The 13,919-nt window shown below is 36.4% G+C and overlaps 2 long non-coding RNA genes across 2 annotated transcripts; both read left to right on the forward strand.

Annotated features, from left to right (window-relative positions):
* Positions 1-1,727: 1,727 nt before the first annotated feature.
* On the forward strand, positions 1,728-2,984 carry LOC119066832. Its single transcript, XR_005085809.1, has 4 exons — positions 1,728-1,993; positions 2,070-2,228; positions 2,353-2,493; positions 2,548-2,984. It is a non-coding gene; the product is annotated as an uncharacterized LOC119066832 (long non-coding RNA).
* Positions 2,985-5,995: 3,011 nt separating this feature from the next.
* Positions 5,996-6,742, forward strand: LOC119066833. The gene is made up of 3 exons (XR_005085810.1): positions 5,996-6,321; positions 6,381-6,569; positions 6,634-6,742. It is a non-coding gene; the product is annotated as an uncharacterized LOC119066833 (long non-coding RNA).
* Positions 6,743-13,919: the final 7,177 nt, after the last annotated feature.

The following is a 13,919-nucleotide window of genomic DNA, read 5'->3' on the forward strand; positions in this document are numbered from 1 at the left end:
ACAGATTCGTGGTCGGAATCGCGGTCGTACATTTTTCAAAAAGGATTCTGATGAAAAGATATTAACAAAAATGAAATACGAAACACGCAAATGTAGGCTATAATTTTAGCTAAGTGCCGGTGCCTCTTAAAGGGAGTATATGTCAAGATATTTGCCGTAATTTGCTAAAGGGACTTAAGAGTAAATTACACATTTTGCAATATTTTCTCCCAGTAGGTCAAGTTTTGACTCACAGACCAAATTTTTCTTTAGAAGTAAGGCATTTTTGCGTGCTTTAATGGCTTTACTTTTTCAAAAAATTATTTTGATTCAGAGAAATCATCAAAAAACGAATATTTTTGCGCACAAATGTAGGCTAAAAATTTGCCAAGGGGTGAGCTCTCTTAAGGCGAGAGAGAGAGAGAGAGAGAGAGAGAGAGCGATTTTTTTGTTCTAAAGAAAAGCTGGGTCTCGTATGGAAATTAAGGCTGGTATGTTGCCGATGTGTAACTATCAACAGCCTAATATGCTTTCCATGCGAAACTTGAGGAGCAAAAAGGTGGTTCGGAGGTAATGCTTCGGTATAACCAACGTTTCAACGTGCTAGAAAGGTAAGTGCATGTACTTTCAAAATGGAGTCTTATTGGGGTTTGGAAGCATCTATGACGAATTATGTGAAGTTGAAATGTTTAAGTGCTTAAATTGCATCGTAAATGCTACCAAACTGCCGTAAGCTATACTTCTCCTAAAAGTATATGTAATTACCTTTCTAATGACACCCCACACGACCATGTACGTTTCGTGTACCTGGAGAAATTTCTGTAAGAAAAGTGTAAGTTTTCAGTCCTTTTTCGGTTGAAAACTTCAACTGCACATATCTCAGTGTAGATGAATTTTAAGCCCAATAAGAACCTATTTGCCCCAGAAGTACATGTAATTACCTTTCTAATGACACCCCACATGACTCGTGGAACTGGAGAAAGTTTTGTAAGAAAAGTGCATTTTTTGGGTTTTTGATCACGTCACACGTGTGGCTTCGACATACACTTGAAAATATTTTTAACAATAAGAAGTAACATATGCACATACGCTTGGCGAGTCTGAAAGACTAAGCAAAAATGCATTTCTTTGAATGGAAAATTATTTATTATTTTCTTGAGTTATTTTCGAGATGAGTGCTGATCCGTCGATTTGAAAAGTTATTGTCGTAAGTCCGATTTCCATGCTCAAGTTAAAGCTTAATTCGTCTTCTTTGGCTTACGGTTTACTGTTTTTCCTGGAGTAACAGTTGTAAAACAGTGAATTTGTAAGCAAAATTATATCCATACATGGCATACTACATGGGTATTGAAAATATAAAATACCTCACCACACATGTCCACATGTTTATTTAGACACTTGGGGAGTTATTGCATGAGCCGAAGGCGAATGTTATAACCCCAAGTGTCTAAATAAACATTTGGACAGAGGTGAATACGCTATTTTATCTATCGACGGCGAAATAATAGCACTTTTTCACTGCTATTATTTCACCTAGGTATATAAAAATATGAACGCTTCGATTAATGTTTTATAAACTTTAACAGTCTTATGATATAGAAGAAAAAACGCCCCAATCGACTGGACTATTTTTAGATCTTTAAACTGAGTTTAAAACGAATTTATAAAATAACAACTTTTCGTTTTTTTTTTTTTGTGTATGAGTCAAAAGGCAGACGATGTTCTGTTGAACGTATACGAATCGGAGTTCTAACTTTTCGTTTTTTTTGAGCATGAAGAAGATGATTTTGTATTGAACATATACGAATCATGCATCAGTGATGGTGTTGTCGGAGGATTTTAAATAATTTTATAGTCAGCTGTGAATGCAGAAAAAAGTTTCAGTCGGTTTAAAGCATTTACCAGCGCTTCAAAGCGTGTCAATCGTGTAAAATTAAGATAATTTGAAATAATGTTCGAATATGGTCGGCTAAGAGATCGATGCGCAGTGGCAATATTATGCAGCTTGCAAGTGGTACACTATAGCACCCAGAATATTGTTGTGGATAATTTTGTTACAAAAATTAACTTTCAAATAATTTTTCGTGCAGATAGTTTCCATAATGTTAATTTGGCCCGCAATCCAACTTACTGTTCATGGATCTTTTGGTTTGCACACATACTGTTGGATTCTCCAAGTATCATTAGGCGTATCTGGTTTGTTTGGCTTATTCAGTCTTTGTATGGAAAATAGCATCGTAATGAAAATTGTAAGTATGTGATCGCTGTGAACGAACAATCCTTTCTCTTGATGGATTTTCGTAGTGAATCATCTCAATTTGCGAGTGGAAATTCTAGATTTGGATTTTAATTCCTTTGCTTACCAACTTTCAGTCTCAATTCGTACTTATCATTGTCATTGTACTGCTGGTGATTCTAACGTTCTTTATGGTATTTGTAGCATTATTTTTAGCACATAAACAGCCTGTACTGCTGGCATGGATTGCTTTCATTGTTTTTAGCATCGTTGCACACGTAAGATTACCACGATTTCGTTGGAGAGAAAATAAACAAAAATTATGTTTGCAGATCTATGCAACAGTTTCAGCATCCGAATTGGTAAGAGCATATGGAAAAGGACCAATTCAACCAGTTCCACTGACGGAAATTTAATTATTTAATTTAAAAAAAAAATTCAAAGTTTTTCCAGTGCAAAAGAAGTACGTAAAGTGAGTAAAGTTCGGTCCGGTGAACTTACACGATTGTTTTCCAAAAACTCCGATGGCACACAATGTATCAGAAACGCCTTAGAGAAAGTGAGACGCAATTTCCTAGTATATTACTTTTAAAGCCATTGATATCGCTTTCCACAAGAAAACAATTTTAAATATTCAAAGTTTGTTTAAATATCGGAAGCGACAAGAGAATGTATCAAAATATTTATTTCCACAAAATATTTCGGCCTGTTATACATCCGCATTAAAATCTGTTATACATTAAAAAAAAACTGATAAATTTGTCAGATAAACCCGATGACACTGCTAATGATTATTAATAAATAGGCAGCTGCTATTTGCACCCGAGTGCAAATAGTCAATAAGAACACTAGTTACACCCGGGAGCAAATAGTCAATGTAAGAGGGCGGAGCAAAACCAAATTATTAATTGCACAGTTTGTAGAAGGATGAATTCAGTAGAAACAAACCAAACTCCTTCCTTGCCCAGTTTGTAGAAAGATGAATTGAGTTGGAACAAACCAAACTCCTTCCTTGCACAGTTTGTAGCGAATTTCGATAATACAATCCATACGGCTTGCGAACGCTGATTTTCCAATGATTTTCCAGAGTTTAAATGATTCAGGTTCATTTGTACTATTTAGTGATGCTCACATTGACTATCTGCACTCGGGTGCAAATAGTGTTCAAATTGACCATTCGGTATTTGCGTCTTTATATCAGGTTTAAAACCGCATGATCTCATAAAACGGCTGGTAGGAATTTCACTCCGCGTCATTCACAATAGTTGACAAAATGACACATTTTGTATAAGCGGCGCGAAATTCCTCAACACCACAGCACTGCCACTAGCATGAACACTGAATTGACAAGTGTAAAATTTGGAGGCTTTAGTGATACGAGCTACCGCTTAGGATTGTTTTTATTGTATGTTTCAACTCATACAACGAAAGCAAGTAATCTATTCTGCAGTGCCCACTGTGATTTCATCAGCCTCCGAATATTTTCTAAGTTCATGCTAGAAGCAGGGCTGTGTCAACACCCATAAAGCTTGTCAATTGATCGGGATTTCTTCTGGCACTGCTTAAGCCAAACCCACTTGTGACTTAATGACTGAAGGACTGAATGACTGACTGAAGGACTTAATGAATGACTCAATGGACCATTCATATGTATTTAGTGTAACAAATTAAACGATGTCGCGCTCGGCATAACGACCGTCGACCATCAGTCCAACGTCATTCGAATCTAATTCGTTCATTGCTTCGAAATCTGCATCTTCCACACCGACGATGATTATTTAAATAGGAAGAGCGGATGCGCTGATGATTGTATGTTTCGTTTAGTGCATATCGGAATTGAGGAATGGGTTGGCTCAGTGATAACGTACTAGTCTTCCACCAAGAAAACCCGGTTTCAACCCCGGAGAGGACAAATTCTGTAACAGAACAGAACGAAGTAGCGTTTGCCATCTTGGTATTGATTGGCAATTGTGTAATTAATCACAGGAGCAAAATTTGTACTTCGTACAAACGCTTCAGATAATGCGTTCGAATCTATACTACGTTCTTGCAGTATGGATGCGATGAGTTGTTGTTTAGGGCGAATTGATGACTCACATTTCCGTTTGGTGGTATTCAAAACGTATGTACAACTAGTTAGAAAATAGGACATTCAATATTTTTAACGTTGCGAATCGGCAACGGACCAATAGAATATCGTATGGAGTGAAGGTTATATTGAAACGAATGAAGACATTTAACTAGTAGGTCTTTTACTTGCCAACCAGGCCAAGATCCAAGATTCAAACAAATCGTCTTTTGCTTGCCGCTCGAGTTATGAAGTAAGAAAATGTTTCTTAGAAATAAGAAACAAGAAATCATCTCTACAGGAACATCAAAACAACACATAAGCGGCAAGAATACTTTAACGAAAGTTAGAAAATTAAAATCACTCAGTTAGTTCACCTCAGTCAGCCAGCTCCACTTAGTCTCGCCATCATCACCACGAAAATAAAAAGGTAAACCATCAACAAAAACCATAACTGAAACCACACGAATTTACCTAAAGTGACCCAGAGAAGCCGTTTCGTCTCGCTAGTCATAAACACTCACTAGTTCTTTTCCTAAAGCGTCCTCGTGATCTCTAGGCCGAAAAGCGCACGAAAGCTTTATCACTATATGCGTTCTACGGTTTAGCAAGGAATCTGCAGAGCATATTTTTGGGATTGAAGCTACGCGAACGAAACCCATTACGCACTAGAAACCTCTTACGCATAGGATGTACCTTGATCCTCATTATGACACTCGCAGGCACCTTCTCGAGAGACAAACGTGCTTCATTTCCGTTAAAAGAAACAAAAGGCCAATCCGAAAGAATAAAGTTCAAATTTAATAAGCAAGGCCAACGCACTTCAAGCAAAAGTGCTATTAATGACAGCTGCCAAATAGAGTATTACTTTGTATGATAAAGGTGTCCGAAATTTTTCACAGTCCCACAATTTGTTCGATACACTGTCCAGTTTCAGTACCCTATTTAGAGTACCACTTATGCTTGAAGTGCGTTGGCAAAGCTCAATCAAAGCAAGGTACAATCAAAGTACATTATGATTGACGAATCAAACCCACCGCTTACTCGCACTTGATTGCATACATTCGGCACACTTAAAACCGAATCTAACTCAAATTTACTCTTCAACTGAAGGACATGCTTTACAGTGAAGCGGTCTCCTTCGATAGTAAAATGTCCAGACATTTTTGATCCTTGCTAAGTTGGCATAGCACTGCTACTGTAGCAGAGCTGAGTCCTTGGTTTTGAAGATGATGTGAAATCGTCGTGCCAACGTCTAGACTCTCAGTATTATCTCTTCTCCATCTGTCCTTTACATTCGTGATAATTTGGTTAGCATTGTTCGTGATGATCCTCGGTGACAATTTGACATGACCGAATTTTAACTTTTTGATCATTCTAGACGAAAAATTAATTGCTGGAGGGTGGTAAGGATGGGCATAATATCGTTTCTTTAGTTTGAGTTTCTTATTCGAATTGATTAAATTAATTTATTGTAGTCCATGCCGATTACCCTGAAAATTTAAAATTTTCGTGTGTGTCTCGTACCAGACGCACGTGTCTTCGACTAGACTGATAAGTTAATTGGATTTTCCAGATTTACTATAGAAAATTGTCATATTCGCTGAGTCTAAACATAAAGAAAACATTATTATATCCCACCTGACCGTCAATCGGCACGAATAGAAATTTTACATCGTTTTTACGATCTTTGTAAATTTTATTTTTAGAAGCTAAAAAATGTGCTTTATGCTCATAAGCCGCGCAGATGAAAAACAAAATCATAATCGACCATTCAATCATATATCAGTCTTCTTTCTCTCTATCTCAAATCCTAATCTACCAATTTATAGTTTTAGTGATTTTTTGTGTGTTTTGTTATTATCGCAGCAAATTAGTTCTCGCTGAAATGGGTGCTTCTGCTCCAGTAAATAAACAGCCATGTCTTGAATATACCGATAAATACAACAGCATGCACATGAAACTAATCCAACTGTGGCTGACAAGTTTCGCCATCGGCATACCTTCACTGAGACTACTGTTCTTCTTTGATTTTCGGGTAAATTCGAACGACCAATTCCACCCACCGCCTCTTTTAATGTGTTCATTCATACATAGCATTACGAAGTAATAATTGCTGCATTCTTTACCATGTTGATATTCGGAACTATGTACATACTCGATGAGAACGACCGTTTACGGAGAACCAATGACGGTGTTGAACCTTGTAACGAAGTAATTGTACCAGATGGTGAACGTTTGAATTCTGTTAATAGTTCATCGAATCATCAAAATAAATCGTCTGAGGTAAAGTTGTGCGATATTTCGGTGCGTACATTTATCAAGCATTTTCAAAAATGAATATTTTCAGACAGCCACTGGTGCTCGGGTAGAACTTCTTACTCCGATGACGGAAGCAAATTAGCCGCAAAGCAGTAGGTCGACCGTTAGTTTAACTTTAATTTATTACCGCCAAATAACCAATAGAAATACACTTATACATTTCCAAAGCTGCATTTGAGGCAAAACAGTAATAAAATTATCGAAAACATAAGCTTGTTACTCTACTTAATGCTCATACTATACCACCAGCGCAATTATACCCAAATGTCTTGAACGACTTTTTCTCAAATGCAACCAATAGAGTTTATGGGAACGGTTGAGTAGTTTCATTGCGAGGATGTTTCCTGAGTTAAGTACAACGTTTTTCACATCAAAGGCTTCTGAATTTTCAGCGGGAGGAGCAAATTTTCTCAGATGACTTAAAATTTTTAACTTTTTTTTTCACTCGTTGAACAAATAACTATTTCTTCCTGGGGAAGTGTAGGAACACACAGTTTTTCCTATTTTTCCTTCCGAAGCGTTCTAACTGTCCAGTGACTTTTAGACTGAAAACTTTAATTCTAATTTTGTTTTTCTATATTTAATTCACGATTAATCATGCAAATTAGAAACAAATCGTTTGACCACTGTATGTTCTGTATGTTTTGGATGAGTCGATGTCTGCGTTTACAGACGCTTAATGATAAGCTAATTCGAATTGTATCACTATGATTGCATATGAAACAATTGCAGAAACGGCCTGGAATTGAAAGTATTTTTCTACATCAGTTAGCGTAGCTTAGCGAGTTAGCGTAGTTTTCTTATTTATGGAAAAAATGGTGGAAAATTGAGATGATGAGGGTGATTTTAGGAAATTTTGCGGGTTTTGCGAGCGATATCTCTCAATGGAAGTCAAGCCATAAGCTTGGATCGCACTACATTCCGTTTTGGAAGCAGCTCATGACAATGAAACATAAGCAAGTGAAGCAAAATGATTTTTTGAGAGAAAACTAAGTAACTGAACGGTGACAAATTTGAATCTTGTTCAATTTTTCATCGTGAACGGCAAAACAGAGAAATTTTTCGTAGACGGAGCTCGTGCGATTCAAAATGACAATAAAAAGTGTTCTTTTCTAAAACTCTTGTCATAGCCAAAATGATGAGTAACCGGTGTGTAGTGCGTTTCGTGGTTCATTCTTAAGTGATCTGCTATCGACAACGACAGCAATAATAAACGACAAGCTTTGAGAAATGAAGTCTTATATAGCAAAAAGCATGGTCAAAACAAATGAAGTAAAAGATTTCTGAAATCAATCTTTGAAAGTCTTCGATTAAATGAAGTAATAGATCAGGTAGTAAAACTGTTAATATGTCTGTGACAGGTTAAAAGTCGATTTATCTTCATTCGCGGGGTGATTTTCGCCTCAAGGCATGAAAATTAAATTTATCGAGCAAGTACTATGGAACGATCTGTTCGATTAACAGAGAGTTATTAAAAGAGAGAAATATCTGATGATGAAATTTAAACAATGACGTAAACAGCGGAATCGATCTATTCGCAATAAGAATCCTCCTCGAATTATCAAATTTAAACTGAACACGTACCGACTGAAATGTGTTGAGATTCAAATTGAAAAGGCCGCATTGGTTCAGTTTTAGCTTATTCAGTAAAATCTGTGATGAAAATGTGTCGACCTGAAAAAGTGATCGTTATTGATAGGTGAAATGTATTCATGTGTTACGTGAATTACACTTCTTCGAAACCGGCTATCGATTCTCGAATCTAATTTTACTGAGTGAAGTAGTACGCCAGCCTTGTTGGCCTGTAATAAAATTTCTGGTTGGTGTGTGCGTGTATGTGGTAACCTTTTTTACTTTCAAAATGGTCAAAAATGTATAGATCAAATGAAAATTTTTGATGAATGTCATACGAACCTGATTAACAAGTGATTCGCATGCTGAACATGTTGAATGTAGATCATACGATGCTATGGACACTGTTATACCCATCACAATGCATCTGTAGAGTCCGCCAGTATTTTTCTTCGTTATGACCTCCACAATCGCAATATATTCATAGAAGCAACGAAGCACTAAAGTTAATAGCGACAAAATGATCAATAGTACGTTTTGAAACGCAAAGACCGAATTAAAAGCTTCAGTCGCTTGAATCAACTTGGAATGTAAGACGGAAAGCCGATCTATTTCGTCACTCAATCGGGAATACGTTAATACCGAGTTGACTTTGCCTCTTCCAACATTGTTTCGTTGCAAAAATTTCGCTTGAAGAATAACATCATTCAAAATTTGATTGAATTGACGAAAAATCGCCTCAACGATGAGTGTGCCTCCGTAGAATATGTTTGTGGAGAACCTAACAATCGATATTGGTATGAAAGTAAATACCAAATAAATTGGCGAGTATCCATCAGACCCACTTTGGGTCAAGTTCCAATTGAACCAGATTGCTGTAAATGTAAAAAGGTCGATACCTACTGCCTTGGATATAAAGAGAACGAGATACTTTCGAATGTCTACAACTTTCAATTGATGGAATTTAACCAAATTCACCGCATCTTTACACTTTTCGTAAGCAAGTTTCCGTTTTTCGTATTGCAAAAACTGGATCGAGTATAACGATACTGACGAAATTAGAATGATATTCGTTTGAAGCAGGAAAATCGATTGAAAAGCGTTACTGACAAACAATTTTTTATTAACAGAAACCACAAATTCGCGTCCGACAGCCTGGTAACCGACCAACATGAAAACGTAAAAGGAAATGGAATAAACGACTCGTATAAAATCGTATTTGATTCTACTGTGCTCAATAGACCGTGTTCATATGACGTAATTTATTTTTTACCAAATGAACACATAGAAAAAACGCTCGGAACGTGTATAAATAGTTGAAAAAGTATTAGTTAGTATTTTTAATTTGAGTATGAAAGATTCAGAAAAATTTTGAAAATTTAAGCGCTTAAAAAGAAAGACCACATTCTGAATTACCAGAGTTAAAACGAAAAGCTAAAATGGCGCCGAATGGGATATTTTGGTCGTTGACAGTTTGGTGATGATGATAGTTTAAAATGGTGAACACATGAAAATTTTCGGAAAAAAACAGTTTAATATGAGCGATAGCAGCGGATGTAAACGATAAAACTTTTTATCCAGAAGTGGTCAAAAATGAAATTCGAAATGTTTATTAACGAACGACATATAAATTTATACATTTGTTCAGTGAAATTCTAAAAACTCAAAACGAAATTTGTGCCGGTGTAGTGTGTGTAGTTGATGTTTGTTTCTATAATTAATTATTGAGTGATAAGTTTATATTTTGCGTCTAAAGTGACCACAACAGTTCAATTAATCATTTAATATACATCTGCACCGATTAAAATGTTGCGAAATAATAGAAAATTGACGTCAAAGTGAGTCTCCAAAATTTGCTTCAAAACGAACATGGCTGCCATACATTTTCAATGAAATTTTTACTTAGTGAATACTTTTGACATTTTTTTGTTCTTTCCTTGCAACATTTTAGTCGTTCAAGATGTCATTTATGTTTATTGGATTATAACCGTCAATTTTGTTGTTACAGTTAAGCTAGACACTCACTATTTTTATAAATATTACCCAAAAATTGCAACACAACACAGCCACACAATTTTAAGGTTTTTTATAATTTCTCCGGACAGATTTAGACATTTTTGTATATAACTCGGTAGTAATAGCTTTGATCTTCATTTCTGACCACTTTCTTATGAATGAGAAGTATTATTAACAAAAATATTACACATTTTATATGCATTTCCATATAAAATTTTGAATTTTGCAAACTGACAGATGATCTGGTAGAAATTTTTCAGCCTACGCCGTCACTAATTGCCTGGATTGCAATCGAAAATTGCAAATTAACATAGTCCTCGCAAACGACAAATTCACAATTATCAAATGTTTAATCACTTACTCGTACTCAGCGCTTAATATTAATTTAAAAGAAAGAACCAAAATGATCAGACAGTCGTTCATCAAATCATTTGACATAAAAATAATAACAAACAAAATATCCCTATCAGCTGAGGAATAATATCCCATTTTACATTTTTTTAGAGTTTCTGCTATGAAACAAATTGACCATCGGGATGGCACCGGGATGGCAATGTATTTCTTAAATAATTTAATAAAAATAAATATAAACATTTGTTCTTGTGGTAATCATGCTAAATCTGATTTTTATTGACGTTCGAAACTTTTTTGTCAAAATAGCACTCGGTCTATTGCATAAATCCAAAGACCGACAACTTTGGCGTACAGAATAGCTGCAAATACACACTTGTCGAAAATTTTATATTGTAACGCTGACATTCTTCAATGCCGGTACGAACTGTTTCAAATAAAGTTTGGTAATGAAACGAATTTTGATTGATAACCGTCATTTGATCTTATCTTGATGGATAATATCCAATAAACATGTAAAATTAATTTGTAATTAATGAATTTTGTATCGATGACGTGGTGAGTAGAGAATGATGAGGGTAAGTACTAGCTTATAATAGTCTAATCCATCACAAACGACTCGTATATCAGCAGCATCTGCATCAGCGTATTGACTGAGTCTTACTTCTTTTCATATTCGTTTGAAGCGGTCTAAGCCCGACCCAATCTTTTACTTTCTAAATCCACGCCATTAGTCGTATAAATTTATACGTCAGAGAGAGCTTTTTCTCCTTTGTTACGATCTATCAGTTTTTCTATTTTGCGATTTAGTATGGAAATGAAAACTAAAATTGAGATATCTTTGCTGTTTTAACTGGTTTTTCATATTTATTTGGACCAAAATGTTTTTAAATGTGCTTGGAATCGATAGATCTCTTCGTATGACGGAAACGTGAGGAATGGTGGGGAAAAGTGTGCAAACTAATCGAAACCAACTTCACAATTTCACATAGTAATAGACTGTTATGATCAGAGCGAGAGAACCGAAGACTAGTTTATTATAACTTGCCTTGGGGTACTTGTCAAAATATTGCTTTCTCTTTCAACATGCTACGTTGAGAGCAAGAGGACCGAAGACCAGTCTCTTATAAGTTGTCTTGGGGTACTTGTCAAAATATTTCTTTCTCTTTCATCATAACACTCTATGAATAAGTGAGTGCGTCCAATTCCTTGAAATGAATGCAAATGAACTAAATACGGGGTATTCCCTTAGAAGTAAAGTTGGTTGTCATTAGTTTGCACACAAAACCGAACCGTCGATCGTCACGCCAGCGGTCATTTTAGTGATCTATTGGCACTAACAAAATGGAAAAAAAATATTTTCGCAATCGATTCCAAACACATTTTAAAACATTTTGGTCCAGAAAAATGTGAAAAACCACTTAAAACAGCAAAGATATCTCAATTTTAGTTTTCATTTCCATACTAAATCGCAAAATGAGAAAACTGACAGATCATACCAAAGGAGAAAAAAGCTCTCTCTGACGTATACATTTATACGACTAATGGCGTGGATTTCTGTGAAATTGTTAGAACGTCCGACGCAGTATCATGTGAAATGAATCGGACATAGTGTTCTGTTCTCACACACTTCTGTTGGCGCACAAAAGAACGTAATACATTCGAGAACAGTGAGCTTATTGCTACGCTTTTTCACGAGTAAAATAGTCCCAAGATTAACAGTTAGACTTTTAAAAAGTCATAATGAAAGCATAAACCAACCATATTTATTGGTAATTTATAAATAAGAAAGTTGATTGGCGAAATTATTGGAAAATTGATTTACCAAAATTTTCTGAAAATTACCGAAAATTTACCGAATTCAATAAATTGACAGTAAATACACAGCACTGCTACTAGCATGAACCATGACCTCTGAATTAACAAGTGTCAAATTTGGAGACTTTGGTGTTACAAGCTACTGCTTGAATTGTTTGAAGAAATGCAGCTGTGCTTCGATTTCATCAGCCTCCAAATATTTGCTATGTTCATGCTAGAAGCAGTGCTGTGGTAAATATCGATAAATTTTGGCAACTTTCAATCAAGTCGGCCCTGGCTGTTGCATTTATTATAGCTTCTTAAAAGATAAAAGCTGCAATGAGTGCGAGAGACGTTTGCTTCAAACTTCAATTTATCAGCATTGGTACATATATCACATTTTAGCACATAAAAAATCAAATTCAAAATTCAATTTTAAAATTCAAATCTCTAAACTAAATCACAAATAAAAGATCTCCTCCATTTTCTCAGACTCCATGAACGCCCCCATGACTGAGGCTGCATTCCCTTTCTGGATCGCAATACTAATCCGTTGCAGAATAAAAGACTTGGTTCTGGGTTCGTGTGTCTTCAAAGTTATAATCTTAGCAAGTTCGTCCAAAAATGTTTTTGCTTCATTGCACCAGGGACCCATTGTCTCGACGACAAACGGAACGAAATGGTAATTTTGATCCAGCAACGGCGCATAGGTGTGCTCCTTGATTCTGACCATGTTCATTGCTGCTTTTCTAACCACTCTTGCCGTGTTCTTTAGCAGGCTGGGTTGAAAAGTGTCGGTACATGATGCATCCCAGATCAGTGTTTTTCCTTTTTTCCACGGAACCAAGCTCATGCCATCTACCCTTCTTCCATCAGTTCGAATTAATCCAGGCGGCTCTAGAGATGCTGGAGTATCCGCTGAAGCGAGGGCTCTTTTGATGATTTGATTTAATTCCGCATGACTTGGCCAACGGCCGGCGCTTTTTAAGCAGTGAAGCCCGTGTCGGCCTTTCCTATCCACTGGTGCACCACAGACACAATTATGAGGTTTGCAAATGTCAGTTCCAAGTCTTAGCCCGACACATATCCGGAACACATTGTTGTCCAGTAGCGTGCCAATTGTCTTTGAAGGTAACGCGTGTAACCAGGCGCCCGATTCCGGCTCGGAAATCGCAAGTCTTCTCGCTCTGTCTCCGTCATTGTCGACGGGAATGGTTTTTAATATACGTTGGACATTTATTAAACTCCAATCTTTCTGGGACTTAGTTGACGTTGGTAATTCTGTATCCGGATTCTCACAATTCCAAGCAGCTAAACCATCTTCGTAATCTGCAATTTCCATTATGTCGAGCGTGGGTGATAACATATTACTCATCAATGGAAATGAACTGTTTACTGAAGACAGAAATGCCGGCAAAGCAATGTCCTGTACTCGCCTTATACCTAGTCCTCCGCAACTGATCGGCAACGATGCAGCCATCCATGTGTCTGTGTTCAATTGGGTGTTCGTCAACGATTCGATTGTTGTTCGTATGTCGTCATCAATTTCGTTTAAGATTCCTTGCACATGCCACGATG

This window comes from Bradysia coprophila, chromosome IV, assembly GCF_014529535.1.
Source record: "Bradysia coprophila strain Holo2 chromosome IV, BU_Bcop_v1, whole genome shotgun sequence".
Lineage (NCBI taxonomy): Eukaryota > Metazoa > Arthropoda > Insecta > Diptera > Sciaridae > Bradysia > Bradysia coprophila.